Source organism: Arachis hypogaea, chromosome 15, assembly GCF_003086295.3.
Source record: "Arachis hypogaea cultivar Tifrunner chromosome 15, arahy.Tifrunner.gnm2.J5K5, whole genome shotgun sequence".
In the NCBI taxonomy this organism is placed as follows: Eukaryota; Viridiplantae; Streptophyta; class Magnoliopsida; order Fabales; family Fabaceae; genus Arachis; species Arachis hypogaea.
Window position 1 is genome coordinate 126,889,661 of NC_092050.1, and position 17,100 is coordinate 126,906,760.

General features: G+C 33.7%; 1 long non-coding RNA gene across 1 annotated transcript; it reads left to right on the plus strand.

Moving 5' to 3' along the window:
- Positions 1-15,966: 15,966 nt before the first annotated feature.
- On the plus strand, positions 15,967-16,995 carry LOC112750620 (uncharacterized). Its single transcript, XR_003175941.3, has 3 exons — positions 15,967-16,299; positions 16,409-16,478; positions 16,614-16,995. It is a non-coding gene; the product is annotated as an uncharacterized lncRNA (long non-coding RNA).
- The last annotated feature ends 105 nt before the right edge of the window (positions 16,996-17,100 follow it).

Consider the following 17,100-nt stretch of genomic DNA (forward strand, 5'->3'; position numbering starts at 1 on the left):
TCTCTAACTATTTTTGAGCAAATATTTCGAAATTTTTTTCAAAAAAAATTCAGATTTTTATTTTAAAATTTCTATTTTATCTTATCTTAGTTTTAAAAATTTCAAAATTCAAATTTTTTTTCAAAAAAATCATATCTTTTTCAAAATTTTATCTTATCTTATTTCAAATTTCAAATTTCAAATTTCAAAATTTAATTTTTAAATTTAAAATTTAAATTTCAAAACTTTTTAATTTAAATTCTTTATCTTCTATTACCTAGCTTATCTTATCTTTTCTAATCTCAAATCTTAAAATCAAATTCTTTTCATATCTTTTATTTTATTTTATTTTATTTTATTTTCTTACAAGTATCTTTAATTTTAAGACATATCTTTTTCAAAACTTCCTAACCAATTTCTCTCTCTTCATTTTTTTCGAAAATTCTCACCACATCTTTTTCAAATCTTTTTAATTAATTAATTTAGTTTTCAATTTTCTTTTATTTCTTTTTCTTCTAATTTTCAAAAATATAGTCAATTTTTCATTTATTTTATTTTATTTTATTTTATTTTACTTTCGGTTTTCAAAAAAAATTTATTTACAATCCGCATCATCTCCCTTTCTCCATCATGGACCTAAGTGGAAATGAACAATCCAGAAGGACTCTGGGGTCATATACTAACCCCATTACTGCTGCATATGGGAGTAGCATCTGTATACCTCCCATCAAAGCAAGCAGTTTTGAGCTAAATCATCAGCTCATTGTCATGGTGCAGCAAAATTGCCAGTATTCTGGTCTTCCACAGGAAGAACCTATTGAGTTTCTGGTGCAGTTCTTGCAAATTGCTGACACAGTGCGTGACAAAGAGGTAGATCAGGATGTATACAGGCTGTTACTATTTCTGTTTGCTGTAAAAGATCAAGCTAAAGGGTGGTTAAATAACCAACCCACAGCAAGCATAAGAACATGGAAACAGTTATCAGACAAATTCCTGAATCAATATTTCCCTCCAAAAAGGATGACACAACTAAGGCTGGACATCCAAGGCTTTAAACAAGAGGATGATGAATCCCTTTATAATGCCTGGGAGAGGTACAGAGGGATGCTAAGGAAATGCCTCTCTGAAATATTTTCAGAGTGGGTGCAATTAGACATCTTCTACTATGGGCTTACAGAAAGAGCTCAGATATCTCTAGACCACTCAGCTAGTGGATCTATACACATGAGAAAAACTATTGAAGAGGCTCAAGAGCTTATTGATATAGTTGCTAGAAATTAGCATCTGTACATAAGTAGTGGGTCCTCCATAAAAGAAGAAGCCAAAGCAGTGTCTACTGAACTTGGTCCTCCAGAACAAGTTGCTGAACTCAATCAACAATTGTGCTTTCTAACAAAACAGCTAGCAGAATTCAAGGAGATGCTATAAGACACTAAAAATGCTAATAAAAATATGGAGGCACAATTGAATCAGACAAAACAGCAGTTATCAAAGTAGATAATAGAAGAGTGCTAGGCAGTTCAATTAAGAAGTGGAAAAATATTAAATACCTCACTTCAGAGCAGCAGAAAGCCAAGAAAAGAACAACTGACAGAGGATGAGCAAAATATTATCCAAAATCCCTCTGAGGATAGTAAGGGCCCAGAGAGGAACAACTCTGGCGTTCAAATGCTAGAAAAGGATGCAAGGTTGGCGTTAAACGCCCAACCCACGCGCAGTTCTGGCATGAAAACGCCAGGAACAGGCAAGGAGCTGACGTCAAACGCCCAATGGAAGCTCAGTTCTGGCGTTCAAACACCAGAAACAGGTAGGAAGTTGGCGTCCAACGCCAATCAAGCTTCCAACCCTGGCATTCAAACGCCAGTGAGGAATCAGACACACACAAGTGCTGATAACAACCCCTCTAAAAAGGCTTCTCCAACCACTTTTGTAGGAAATAAACCTGCAGCAACCAAGGTTGAGGAATACAAAGCCAAGATGCCTTATCCTCAAAAACTCCGCCAAGAGGAGCAGGATAAGCAATTTGTCCGCTTTGCAGACTATCTCAGGACTCTTGAAATAAAGATTCCGTTTGCAGAGGCACTTGAGCAAATACCCTCTTATGCCAAGTTCATGAAAGATATCTTAAGTCATAAGAAGGATTGGAGAGAAACTGAAAGAGTTCTCCTCACTGAAGAATGCAGTGCAGTCATTCTGAAAAGCTTCCCAGAAAAGCTTAAAGATCCCGGGAGCTTTATGATACCATGCATATTAGAGGGTAATTGCACCAAGACATCTTTATGTGATCTTGGGGCAAGCATCAACCTAATCCTTGCATCCACTATCAGAAAGCTTGGCTTGACTGAAGAGGTCAAATCAACCCGGATCTATCTTCAACTTGCTGATGGCTCCATTAAATACCCATCAGGCATAATTAAGGACATGATTGTCAAGGTTGGGCCATTTTCCTTCCCTACTGACTTTGTAGTGCTGGAAATAGAGGAGCGCAAGAGTGCAACTCTCATTCTAGGAATACCATTCCTAGCAACTGGACGAACCCTCATTGACGTCCAAAAAGGGGAGATAACCCTGAGAGTCAATGAGGATGAGTTTAAGTTGAATGTTGTCAAAGCTATGCAACATCCAGACACATCAGACGACTGCCTGAGCGTTGATATTATTGACTCCCTGGTGAAAGAGGTCAATATGACTGAGAGTCTCGAATCAGAGCTAGAGGACATTTTTAAAGATGTTTAGCCTGATCTGGAGGAACCAGAGGAAATAAAAGAACCTCTGAAAACTCCTCAGGAAGAGGAGAAACCTCCTAAACCTAAGCTCAAACCACTACCACCATCCCTGAAATATTCATTTCTGGGAGAAGGTGACACTTTTTCTGTAATCATAAGCTCTGCTTTAGAGCCACAGGAAGAGAAAGCACTAAATGAGGTGCTAAGGACACACAAGACAGCTCTTGGGTGGTTCATAAGTGATCTTAAGGGCATTAGCCCAGCCAGATGCATGCACAAGATCCTATTGGAGGATGATGCTAAGCCAGTGGTTCAACCACAGAGGCGGCTAAATCCCGCCATGAAGGAGGTGGTGCAGAAAGAGGTCACTAAGTTACTAGAGACTAGGATTATTTATCCTATTTCTGATAGTCCCTGGGTGAGTCCTGTCCATGTTGTCCCTAAGAAGGGAGGTATGACAGTGGTTCATAATGAAAAAAATGAACTGGTTCCTACAAGAACAGTTACAGGGTGGCATATGTGTATTGACTACAGAAGGCTCAATACAGCCACCAGGAAGGATCACTTCCCTTTACCATTCATAGACCAGATGAGACTAGCAGGTCATGAATACTACTGCTTTTTGGATGGCTATTCAGGTTACAACCAAATTGCAGTAGATCCTCAGGACCAAGAGAAAACAGTATTCACATGTCCATCTGGAGTATTTGCATATAGAAGAATGCCTTTTGGTCTGTGCAATGCACCTGCAACCTTTCAGAGGTGCATGCTCTCTATCTTCTCTGATATGGTAGAGAAATTTCTGGAAGTCTTCATGGATGACTTCTCAGTATTTGGAGACTCATTTAACTCATGTCTTAACCATCTAGCACTTATTCTGAAAAGATGCCAAGAGACTAACCTGGTTCTAAATTGGGAAAAATGTCACTTTATAATGACTGAAGGAATTGTCCTTGGGCATAAAATTTCGGACAAGGGAATAGAGGTGGATCAAGCTAAGGTAGAGGTAATTGAAAAATTACCACCACCCACCAATGTTAAGGCAATCAGAAGCTTTCTGGGGCATGCAGGATTCTATAGGAGGTTTATAAAGAATTTTTCAAAAATCGCAAAATATCTGAGCAATCTGCTAGCTGCTGACACGCCATTTGTGTTTGACACAGAGTGTTTGCAGGCGTTTGAAACCCTGAAAGCAAAGCTGGTCACAACACCAGTTATTTCTGCACCAGATTGGACATTACCTTTGGAACTAATGTGTGATGCCAGTGACCATGCCATTGGTGCAGTATTGGGACAGAGGCATAACAAGCTTCTGCATGTCATTTATTATGCTAGCCGTGTTTTAAATGATGCCCAGAAAAATTACACAACCACAGAAAAAGAGCTGCTTGCAGTAGTTTATGCCATTGACAAGTTTAGATCATACTTAGTAGGATCAAAAGTGATTGTGTACACTGACCATGATACTCTTAAATATCTACTCACAAAGTAGGATTCAAAGCCCAGGCTCATAAGATGGGTGTTGCTTCTGCAAGAGTTTGATATAGAAATAAGAGACAGAAAAGGGACAGAGAATCAAGTAGCTGATCACCTGTCCCGGATAGAACCAGTAGCAGGAGCATCCCTCCCTCCTACTGAGATCTCTGAAACCTTTCTGGATGAGCAATTGTTTGCTATTCAGGAAGCTCTGTGGTTTGCAGACATTGCAAACTATAAGACACAAGGTTCTCCTTCTGTAACCATGGAGAGGAAGCATGAAAAGCTTCTCTCAATACAGAGTCAAACAAAACCCCCACATTCAAACTCTAAGTTTGGTGTTGGGAGGCCACAACCAAACTCTAAGTTTGGTGTTGAGAGGCCCCAACCCTGCTCTGATTATCTGTGAGGCTCCATGAGAGCTCACTATCAAGCTATTGACAATAAAGAAGCGCTTATTGGGAGGCAACCCAATTTTTACTTATCTATGTTAATTTTCTATTTTCCATTTTTATTTTATGTTTTCTTTAGAATGATGATCATGTGGAGTCACAGAAATCAAAGCAAAGTCAAAAACAGTATTAAAATAGCTCACTCTGGAGGAAGAGCTTACTGGCGTTTAAACGCCAGTAAGAAGCATCAGATTGGCGTTTAACACCAGAAAGAAGCATCAAGCTGTCGTTAAACGCCAGAAACAAGCACCAAGTTGGCGTTCAATGCCAAAAAAGGGGAAAAGCTGGCGTTTAACGCCAGAAACAAGCAGCAGTCTGGCGTTAAACGCCAGGATTACACACTAAGGGCGTTTTACATGCCTCAATGGAGCAGGGATGCTAAGTCATTGACCCCTCAGGATCTGTGGACCCCACAGGATCCCCACCTACCTCACCATTCCAATTCAAACCATTCCCCTCTCATACCCACCCATTCACACACCTCCTTCTCCTCCACTTCTCCTTCTACTCCCTTCTATCTTCTTTTGCTCGGGGACGAGCAAACCTTTTAAGTTTGGTGTGGAAAAAAGCGTTGCTTTTTGTTTTTTCATAACCATTTATGGCACCTAAGGCCGGAGAAACCTCTAGAAAGAGGAAAAGGAAGGCAGTTGCTTCCACCCCCGAGTCATGAGAGATGGAGAGGTTCATCTCAAGGGTCCATAGTTCAGTGGTAGAGCATTTGACTGCAGATCAAAGAGCTATGAAGAAGGAGCAACAAAGACAAGGAAGAGACATAGAGGAGCTCAAGAGCACCATTGGTTCTTCAAGAAGAGGAAGACGCCACCCTCACTAAGGTGGACCCGTTCCTTAATCTCCTTGTTCTTATTTCTCTGTTTTTCGTTTACTATGCTTTATGTTTATTTATGTTTGGGTCTTATTACATGATCACTAGTATCTAAGTGTCTATGTCTTAAAGATATGAATGTCCTATGAATCCATCACCTTTCTTAAATGAAAAATGTTTTCTGAAAAAGAAAAAGAAGTACATGAATTTCAAATTTTAAAATAGTTTAATTATTTTGATGTGGTGGCAATACTTTTTATTTTCTGAATGAATGCTTGAACAGTGCATATGTCTTTTGAATTTGTTGTTTATGAATGTTAAAATTGTTGGCTCTTGAAAGAATGATGAAAAAGGAGAAATGTTATTTGATAATCTGAAAAATTATAAAAATGATTCTTGAAGCAAGAAAAAGCAGTGAAGAACAAAGCTTGCAGAAAAAAAAATGCGAAAAAAAAGAGAGCAAGTAAAAGAAAAAGCAAGCAGAAAAAGCCAAAAGCTCTTTAAACCAAAAGGCAAGAGCAAAAATCCAATAGCCCTTAAAACCAAAAGGCAAGGGTAATAAAAAGGATCCAAGGCTTTGAGCATCAGTGGATAGGAGGGCCTAGAAGAATAAAACCCTGGCCTAAGCGGCTAAACCAAGCTGTCCCTAACCATGTGCTTGTGGCGTGAAGGTGTCAAGTGAAAACTTGAGACTGAGCGGTTAAAGTCGAGGTCCAAAGCAAAAAACAGAGTGTGCTTAAGAACCCTGGACACCTCTAATTGGGGACTTTAGCAAAGCTGAGTCACAATCTGAAAAGGTTCACCCAGTTATGTGTCTGTGGCATGTATGTATCCGGTGGTAATACTGGAAAACAGAGTGCTTAGGGCCACGGTCAAGACTCATAAAGTAGCTGTGTTCAAGAATCAACATACTGAACTAGGAGAATCAATAACACTATCTGAATTCTGAGTTTCTATAGATACCAATCATTCTGAACTTCAAAGGATAAAGTGAGATGCCAAAACTGTTCAGAAGCAAAAAGCTAATAGCCCCGCTCATCTAATTAAGACTGATCTTCATAGATGTTTTTAGAATTCATTGTATATTCTCTTCTTTTTATCCTACTTTATTTTTAGTTGCTTGAGGACAAGCAACAATTTAAGTTTGGTGTTGTGATGAGCGGATAATTTATACGCTTTTTGGCATTGTTTTTAGGTAGTTTTTAATATGTTTTAGTCACTTTTTATTATATTTTATTAGTTTTTAAATAAAAATCACATTTCTGGACTTTACTATGAGTTTGTGTATTTTTCTATGATTTCAGGTAATTTCTGGCTGAAATTGAGGGAGCTGAGCAAAAATCTGATTCAGGCTGAAAAAGGACTGCTGATGCTGTTGGATTCTGACCTCCCTGCACTCGGAATGAATTTTTTGGAGCTACAGGATTCCAATTGGCGCGATCTCAATTGCATTGGAAAGTAGACATCCAGGGCTTTCCAGCAATATATAATAGTTCATACTTTGCTCAAGGATAGATGACGTAAACTAGCGTTCAACGCCAGTTCCATATTGCATTCTGGCGTTAAACGCCAGAAACAGGTTACTACCTAGCGTTTAACTCTAAAAACAACCTAGACACGTGCAAAGCTCAAGTCTCAGCCCCAGCACACACCAAGTGGGCCCCAGAAGTGGATTTTTGCACTATCTATCTTAGTTTACTCATTTTCTGTAAACCTAGGTTACTAGTTTAGTATTTAAACAACTTTTAGAGATTTATTTAGCACCTCATGACATTTTTAGATCTAAACTTTGTACTCTTTGACGGCATGAGTCTCTAAACTCCATTGTTGGGGGTGAGGAGCTCTGCTGTGTCTCGATGAATTAATGCAATTATTTCTGTTTTCTATTCATACACGCTTGTTTCTATCTAAGATGTTCATTCGCACTTCAATATGATGAATGTGATGATCTGTGACACTCATCACCATTCTCAATCTATGAACGTGTGCCTGACAACCATTCCCGTTCTACCTTCGATTGAATGAGTATCTCTTGGATTCCTTAATCAGAATCTTCGTGGTATAAGCTAGAATCCATTGGCAGCATTCTTGAGAATCCGGAAAGTATAAACCTTATCTGTGGTATTCCGAGTTGGATTCAGGGATTGAATGACTGTGACGAGCTTCAAACTCACAAGGGTTGGGCGTAGTGACAGACGCAAAAGGATCAATGGATCCTATTCCAGCATGAGTGAGAACCGACAGATGATTAGCCGTGTGGTGACAGCATACCTGGACCATTTTCACTGAGAGGACAGATGGTAGCCATTGACAACGGTAATCCACCAACACACAACCTGCCATAGGAGGAGCCTTGCGTGCGTGAAGAAGAAGACAGGGGAAAAGCAGAGATTCAGAAGACAAAGCATCTCCAAAACTCCAACATATTCTCCATTACTGCATAACAAGTATTTATTTCATGCTCTTTTATTTTTCGCAATTCAAACTGATAATCATAATTAATCTCCTGACTAAGATTTACAAGGTAACCATAGATTGCTTCAAACCAACAATCTCCGTGGGATCGACCCTTACTCACGTAAGGTATTACTTGGACGACCCAGTGCACTTGCTGGTTAGTTGTGCGGAGTTGTGAAAAGTGTGAATCACAATTTCGTGCACCATATACTGGGATTATATAACAATTTACATTTCGTAGTATTACTAAATTCAGCTAGTACTCTGTTGAATTTTGCAATCACAAATTCTTTCTTTGGACTTCTAAGTACTTAGATCTTTTTTTAATTATTTTAGTGATTATCATTTAAAATTAAAAATAGTGTAAGAAATTAAGTGTCTTTCCAATATTGTCAAAAATGAATTTATATGCTTATCAAAAATTGAATATTTTAGTAAACAATAATAGCTGAGAATGAACTCAGCTCACTTTGTTGATATAACATCTTTGTTCATATTATTATTTAGGTTTAATTACTCTACAGGTACTTATAGTTTCACCGAATTTTTAATTAGGTCCCTATACTTTTTTTCTTTTCAATTGGGTCTCTATACATTATTTTTTTTCAATTTAGTCCCTGTTAACATTAAACGTTAAAAAAATATGAGTGAATTGTGAAATTACTTGTATACCCTTAGGAACCCAATTGAAAAGAAAAAAAATATAGGGACCTAATTAAAAATTCGGTGAAACTATACATATTCAATGAAAGATATTCCTATAATCCCTATTCAATGATTTTATGACATGAAAGATATTCCTATAGTCCCTTTTATTTTGTCAATATCATTTTTTTGCTTATTTATATACAAATTTTATGAAAAATACCTTTCTTTTTTTTTTAACTTTCAAAATACCTTATCTTAAGAACATACTAAAAAATGAAGGGATAAAATGAAACAGAAATAGTAGTAATAACGTATATGTAAAATTCAGTTTTCATCATTCAAGTATTTATTAGGATCATGTAACATTTTATATTTGTGTAGATTTATGGAATATAGTTTGTGTCTTTATCATATCATAGTACACCATAAAAAATCAGCAACTGGGGTAGCACCAGCATGGCTGCAGTCTTGATTCTAGGAACCCTAAATTTTTTTTGGACCTTTGAGCATCATTGCTAACGCTCAAATTTTGCCACTTATTCTAAATTACCACAAAAGAACAAAAATTAAAAACCCTAAACCCTTTACTCAATTTTCTAACACTCAAATCACTATTTATCCAGAATTAGGAGAATTTTGTAACGTGGAGTGAAAAAGGGTGAAAATTGGAGATCTTTGAGAATGTTCTTCCACTTTTCTTCCTCCAAATATTTTAGTCCATGCCCTATATCATGAAACTTGCCACTATGATGTATGTCTATGGTAAATTCCGAATCCCCCATCACTTACATTAATAAAAACAGAAACAGAATCCATTTAAAGCATCATCATCACAGCAACAACAATCAACAATCAAGAATAAACAAAATTCATCATCAACAAAACTAATTTATAGGTCAATTCACCAATTAACAAAATTCCTGTATATAAATATTCATATTATAAACCCTAAATAAACTATTATATCAAAACAATCCAGAATTCAATTCAACAAATAGATAATCAACCAATGCCATATTTAAAAAAAAATAGCATAAACATCAAGTTTTAAAACTGAAAAAAAGAGGATTTTTTGTCACCTGTTTGCAGACAGTTCGAGTACAGGGAGATGGAGCAGAGGCACAACGCGGGGACGGGAGGCCAGGCGCTACGAGGCTCGGCATGGTGCGGCGCAGCCACGTCAGGCGAGGGACTTTACTGCAAAAGAAGGCGACGGCTTGGACGGACAAACGGCAGAGAAGGCCTCCGAATAGAAGAAAGCGGACCAGACCAGCGCAGAGGGAAGGAAGCGACAGACAGCAAACCACCAAGCGTCCATTGCAGATGATGCCAGAGACGGACGCCGACGACGGACCGACCCAGGAGACGAGGGACGCGATCTCCAGAGAGCAACTTAGGGGTTTTTTTCTTTGGGATGAAATGCAATGTGTGCTTTTGGTATTTTGGAAAAATACATGTTTGTTCAGCTTGCCACTCCAACCAAATGACAAGAATATTCATTTTTTATCAAGAATATTCTGTTATCTTAAACGTTATACTCACGGCAGGGACTTAATTGAAAAAAAAAATTAACGTATAGGGACCCAATTGAAAAGAAAAAAAGTATAGGGACCTAATTAAAAATTTGGTAAAACTATAGGGACCTGCAGAGTAATTAAACCTATTATTTATCTTGAATCGGATGGAGAACTGAATAAATAGCAATAAAAAACTTACACAAATGTTTAGTATTATATAATAATTTTCTTTGGTTTTGTTTTCTCTCTTTTTTTTTGTTTTGTTTTGTTCAAGAAATTAAATTGTGAAAAAATAATTTTGGTTCTTAAATTATTGTAGGATTATAAGAGATGAGTTTAAAGAGTGTTTCAAACAATTTTGAAGAAAGTGTTGATAAACCTTTATGAAAATTTTTAACAAAGAAAGATAAAATTGAAGATGGTGAAAATCTTGAAATCAATGTAAATTTTGCAAGGTTTTATTCAGTGGTTCTTTTACTAGAGTAAAAACACATTTATTGAAGATTTCAGAAAAAGAAATTAGATTTTGTGAAAAAGTTATATCAACAAAACTTGAAGAACTTAAGAAACTTGATAGTGAAAGTACATTGTTGCATGAAAGTAAAAAGGCCAAGTCAATTTCTCTTCCACCCATATCTAATACAAGTGAACTTGATTAAAAAAAAAAAAAAAAGAGCCACTGGACCTTTAGAAAAAGCTTTTAATGTGAATGCAAGGGAGACTCTAGATTTATATATTGTTAAAATATTTTTTTCATCTAGATTACTTTTTCATCTAGCAAAAAATCTGTATTTTGTCAAAGCTTTTTCTTATGCTGCTAATAATTATATTGATAGTTATATTCCTCCTAGATATAATAAATTGAGGACAACTGTGCTTGAGAAAGAGAAGCAATGTGTGGAGAGAATGTTAGGACCTACTAAGAATTCATGGAGTGAAAAGTGAGTGAGCATTGTAAGTGATGGATGGAGTGATTCCCAAAGAAGGCCTCTTCTTAATTTTATGGCTGTAACTGAAAGTGGGCTTATGTTTTTGAAAACTGTAGATTGTTCAGATGAGATCAAAGACAAAGATTATGATGCATAGCAAATAAGAGATGTGATAAGAGAAGTTGATCTCTCAAATGTAGTGCAGATTGTGATTGATAATGCACTGGTTTGTAAAGCTGCTGATTTATTGATTAAAGCTTAATTCCATCTATTTATTGGACTTCTTGTGTTGTTCATACTCTCAACCTTACTTTAAAGGATATTTGTATTGCTAAAAATACAGAGAAGAATAATTTTGTTATCAAAAAATGCTCATGGTTACTCAAATTGCTGAAGATGCTTCTTTCATAAAAAATTTCATTGTTAATCATCATATGAAGTTATCTATTTTCAATGAATTTAATACATTAAAGTTGCTTAATGTTGCTCCTACTCAATTTGCTTTTACTATTGTGATATTCAAAAGATTTAAGTTGTTAAAACAATGACTCAAAAAGATGGTTATAAGTGAGAAGTGATCTTCATACAAGGAAGATAATATTGGCAAAGTTGAGTTTGTTACAGAAAAGATTTTGAGTGAAAATTGGTAGCAAAAAATTGAATATATTTTTACTTTCACAAATTCTATTTATGATGTTTTAAAAAATACAAACACGGATGCACTTACTCTTCATTTGGTCCATGAGATGTGGGATTCAATGATCAAGAAGGTAAAAAATGCTATATATCGCTATGAAAGAAAAGATGAACAAGATTTATCGTCCTTCTACAATGTTATGCACTTAATATTAGTTCAAAGATAGACACAAAGTAGCATACCTCTTCATTGTTTAGCACATTCATTGAATCCAAGGTAACCTTTTATATATATTGTTTATAACGTTTATTTATAAGTGAAGATAATTGAATTATTACTAATTTCTGTTTAACCACTAATTATATAGGTATTATAACCACTAATAGTTGAGATAAGGTCCTACACGAGTTTCTCCTCATCAAGATATTGAGATCACTAATGAGAAAGTTAAATGTTTGAAGAAGTATTTTCTGATGAAAAAAAAGAGGAGAAAGATAAACATTGAATTTGCAAGCTTTTCTGATGGTAGAAGTGTCTTTGATGATTATGACTCTTTGAATGATAGAGACATAGTTAATGCAAAATCTTGGTAACTAATTCATGGTTGGTGGTAAAGCAAAATTTCTTCAACCAATTGTTCTTAGGCTACTAGGTCAACCATCTTCATCTTCTTGTTGTGAAAGGAATTGGAGCACTTATTCTTTTATCCATTCCCTAAAATGAAACAAGTTGAAGCATAAATGTATAGAAAATTTAGTATTTATCCACACTAATCTTCGTCTTCTTTCAAGAAAAACTCCACAATACAATAAAGGAGAAACTATGATGTGAAATATTGCTGGAGATATTTTTTCACCAATTGATGAAGAAAATGGTGTTCTTGAAATTGCTCACATTTCTTTTGATGAACAAGAGTTGGAAAGAGTAACTTTTTCTAATGATGAAGATATCAACCATATATGAAAAATAATGACTTTAGATAATTTTTTTTGTGTACATGTGGTGTACAAAATTCTTACTATCTCTATTAAGATATAGGAGTTTAAGATTTTATCTTTTGAATACCTATACATTTTAGAAAAAAAATGCGTATCATATGATTATTTTTAAAAATATCTCTATTAAAATATATCTCTATTTAATAAATATATTATTAATATATGTGTGTCCTCGTGTCTAACAACTTTTTAAAATTTGTATATTGCTGTGTGGTGTCCCATGTCTGTGTTCATGTCTTTGCTTCATAGTTGATATTTAATGAAAAATTAAAATTGACTTCGTTCTTAACAACAACCATCTGGATAATGCAATTACGTCCACGAGAATGCAACATTAATTATTGAATTGGACAAGTAGAATCTATTCTCATTTGAACTCTTATCTTTTATATTTATGGTTCATTTATTATTCCCTTATTTATTTGAATTTAGAAACTTATATTTTTTTAAATGAATCTAAAATAACTCAGAAATTATTTTAAAACCAATTTAAATTTATTGAAAGATCTCAAAAACTATCTTTTTGATATCTCAAAATCTGGATTAACAAAACATAAAACAAATTTGTGTTTAAAGATGCTAACTTAAATTTTCATGGCAAGCAAATAAAGACCTGAAAAGTTTTTTAAATTTACTTTTAGATAAAAAAGAAATTAAGTACTTTTAGTCTTTTTTCATATAGATTTTACAACTAAAATAAAATACTTAGAATAATTAAATGGGTTGAATTTAAAATAAAATAAGAAGAGATATAATAGCAATATGTATTTATATTTATGTCTATTTAATTATTTTTTTGAAAAATTCTCTTGTTAACTTTTAATTAAAAATTAAAACTATTTGATTTAACTACTATTTCTAATAAAAAAATTTAATGAATTTGCTGCGGCCAACACCCAATCATCCAGGTAATCAACACTCAACCAGTCAACTATCAGCCAATTTGTCATTAATTAATAATCTTAATTTTTTAAATATTATTAATTAATAATTATTTAAATTTTATTATTTAAAAATATAAAATCAATAAGTATTAACGACACAACACGATACGGAATACGCCGACACGTGAATTTTAAAATTTTATAAGACATGGCGACACACATATATATAACATATAAAGTATTTTTTAGATAAATTATAATGATGTTTTGATATTTTATTGATATTAAAATATAATTTAATTTTTAATTATTTTTAATGTCTTATTTTAATTATATCAAATAGTTAAAATATTTTTTGTTTTAATAAATAATAATATATATTATATCTAAATTTATTTCAAGAATATATGTTAAAAATAAAACTGGACACGCTGACATGTGATGGTACTTAGGTGCGTCCGGTGACGGTTAAACACAACAGACACGCGGACACGATAACTTAACGAAGTATTCGTGCTTCATAGGTAAAAAATGTCTGCGAACCAAATTAATATGGAGTTCCAGTGGCTCACCGGAACCTGACGACGTAACTGTTATCTAAATCTTTTTATTAACATTAGATGTAGATTTATTTGTTGTAATTTTTTACAGCAGGAGTACATAAAGAGTACATAATATCAACAAATATTTTTTTAAGGATTTTTTCATTCTTTTCAAGATGAAAAAAACTTTTTTTCTCTCTCAATCCCTTTGCGGTGCCACATTTAGTGTGTGAATAAGGATCAACCTGCACTTTGTTCATAAAAATCAGGTTGTTCTGGTTGAGGATGATGCTTATGTTCTTCTTGAGGCTCACCATGTTGATGGCGTAGAAGATCGTATGTTCTTAATTATGGAGCACCGGTGGTTCTTGAAGAGTATCCAAGTGCATTGTCTTTATTTTCTGTAAAAAATATATTTAAAATATTTATGTTTGAAGAATTATATCTTTTCATAGAGGTGTGATTTATTTAAAAGTTGTAATTTGTTAAAAAGTTATTGTTACTAGATTATTTTTTTATTAATAGTAGATGTAAGTTTATTTGTAATTTTTTTACAGTAAAAATATATAAGGAGTACATAATATATAAGGTGTAATAATTTTTCTTATTTTAAAAAGAATGAAAAATCTATTAAAAGAATATTTGAGTTATTACACCTCATATACGTACTCCTTGTATACTCCCACCATAAAAAAAAGAATTCTGCTAGAGAATTAATAAAGTATTTGTACAATGTATACAATGAGTTGTTTAATTGACCTATATAAAATAAAAATAAAATTTACCTACATTTATCTTAATTTCAAAAATAACCATTACCACATAATTTCTTTCATTGTACGCATTGTACACTATATATATTGGCTTCTCCATATTTTTTTATATATATATTTATCCCTTTTTTATTTAGGGAGAGATGGATTGATTTCAAGTAATAAAATTTCATTTCCGATTACAAAAAAAAGACGAAAGGAAATACAGGACAAGTATAACATTTTTTAATGTCAATTGATAAGAATACTTTTAAATGTTCATAATATAGGAGTACTACTCGAATACTCGAATAGAAAGTTAGAGTATTTTAACATCGACAACAACAACAGCAATAACAATAATGCTTTGATGATTGTTTATTTATTTATTTATTTTTTCATGAGAAATTAGGATGTAGATTTTGGATATCAAAGGGTTGGTTTGATCACCATTTAAGTCTACCTAGTTCTTCTACCAAGATTCGTGGCATGGAAAAGCTTTTTCAAATTCAAGGATCTGCTCCTAGGGGTGAGTATGGATAGCGGGTACTCGATTATCGGTCCAAATCCGAATCGAACTAATTAAATTGGTTCTGAAATCAACGGTAATCGGATCCAATCCGAACTAAACCGATGACTTTTGTTAGTGATTGGTTCGGGTATCAGTTTTGGGGGTGCAGAACCCGAACCAACCCACGAACCCGATCATATATTAATTAAAAAAAAAATAAAAAAATATATATGACTTTTCTATTAGACAATGATTATTCATTATTAATATGTTTGGATTTTAATGAGTTTAGTTTTTAATGTATTTGGTGTTTAACATGTTTGGATTATTTCTATTGATGTTACATGTTTATTGTACTTGTTGAATTTTTAAGATAAAAATTTGGTTTTTTTTATGAATTTCAAAGTCATCGGGTACCCAATTACTTGAATCGAACCAATCCGTTCTTAATCGGTTTGGTTTGGTTCGGATACATGTACAAAAAAATATAAATTCAAACCAAACCGAACCAATTATATTTTGATCGGTTTAATTCTAATTTTACCATAAACCTGAACCAAATCGACCCATGCTCACCCCTATCTGCTCCATGTAAGATTCGAGCCAAAAGAGGATTTGCCACTCACCCAAGAAGCATTGCAGAGAGGGTAATTTAATCATACATACTTGAATTACAATTTAGTTTTAGAATTTTTTTTCCATAATACTCAAATTCTCGCAATCCGTTTCAACACTCGTTATGTCATTATAAATTTTAAGTATAATTATTGCTAGACACCCTAAATTTTTATTTTCTTTTATCACTAGAGATTGAGTTTGATGTCCACAAGCGTCAAATTTTTAAGCGTTGAATTTACCATTTTTTAGACAAATTCATATGTCATTCGATTTAAAACTTTTAGGAAAGAAAAACAAGAATAAGTGCAAGAATCAAGAAACTACAGGACCTTTTCCCAAAATCGGACGAGGTAACCTTAATAGCACATGGATTTTTATTTTTCTTTATTTAATTTTATTTGAAAATTCATTAAGCAATTTGATTGATGATATCATGCTTCTTTCCCTTTAATTTCGCAGCAAACAAGTACTGCAGATATGTTGGATTTGGCAGTTGATTATATCAAAGGCCTTCAGAAAACAAGTCAAGGTACAAAGAAATTTAACATAGATCCTAAGAAAAATTTTAAGCTTACATATCCACTATCCTTTTATTTTAGAGTGAAACAACAAAATATAGTCTTTCAATAAAATATATTAACTCACTTTTTTTGTGATAATATAGATACTCACAGATACAAGGGCAAAGTGCAACTGTTCAAGTAATAATCAGAAAGAACAATAATATAGTCATTGCTTGATTCCTTCTTTGTAGATAACAAAATGAAGGGAATTGTTTTTACTTCTTGTATTTTTTTTCCCTTCACTTATTATATAAGATAGTGTTGATAGTGAGGATCTGATATTGTCACTCCCCAGTTTTCCCTCACTGTTTTCTCTTTGTTTTGTTTGTCTCTCTTCTTTTTTTTTTTTTTTTTTTGGGTTTTTTTGGGGGGGTTTGGTTTAAGTATCATAATGTATCAACATTCATCCAAAATCAAAGAAAAGAAAATCAAGATGTATTAGCATGTTTACAATGATAATTCTTTACTCTATTTTTCTTATTATGACTTTTGATGATATTACATAACATATAATGAGAAGCTTCAAAATAAGATCACTGCATTTATGGCCAAAAGAGATTGTTGTTCGAAGGGAGCAATGCTAGAATG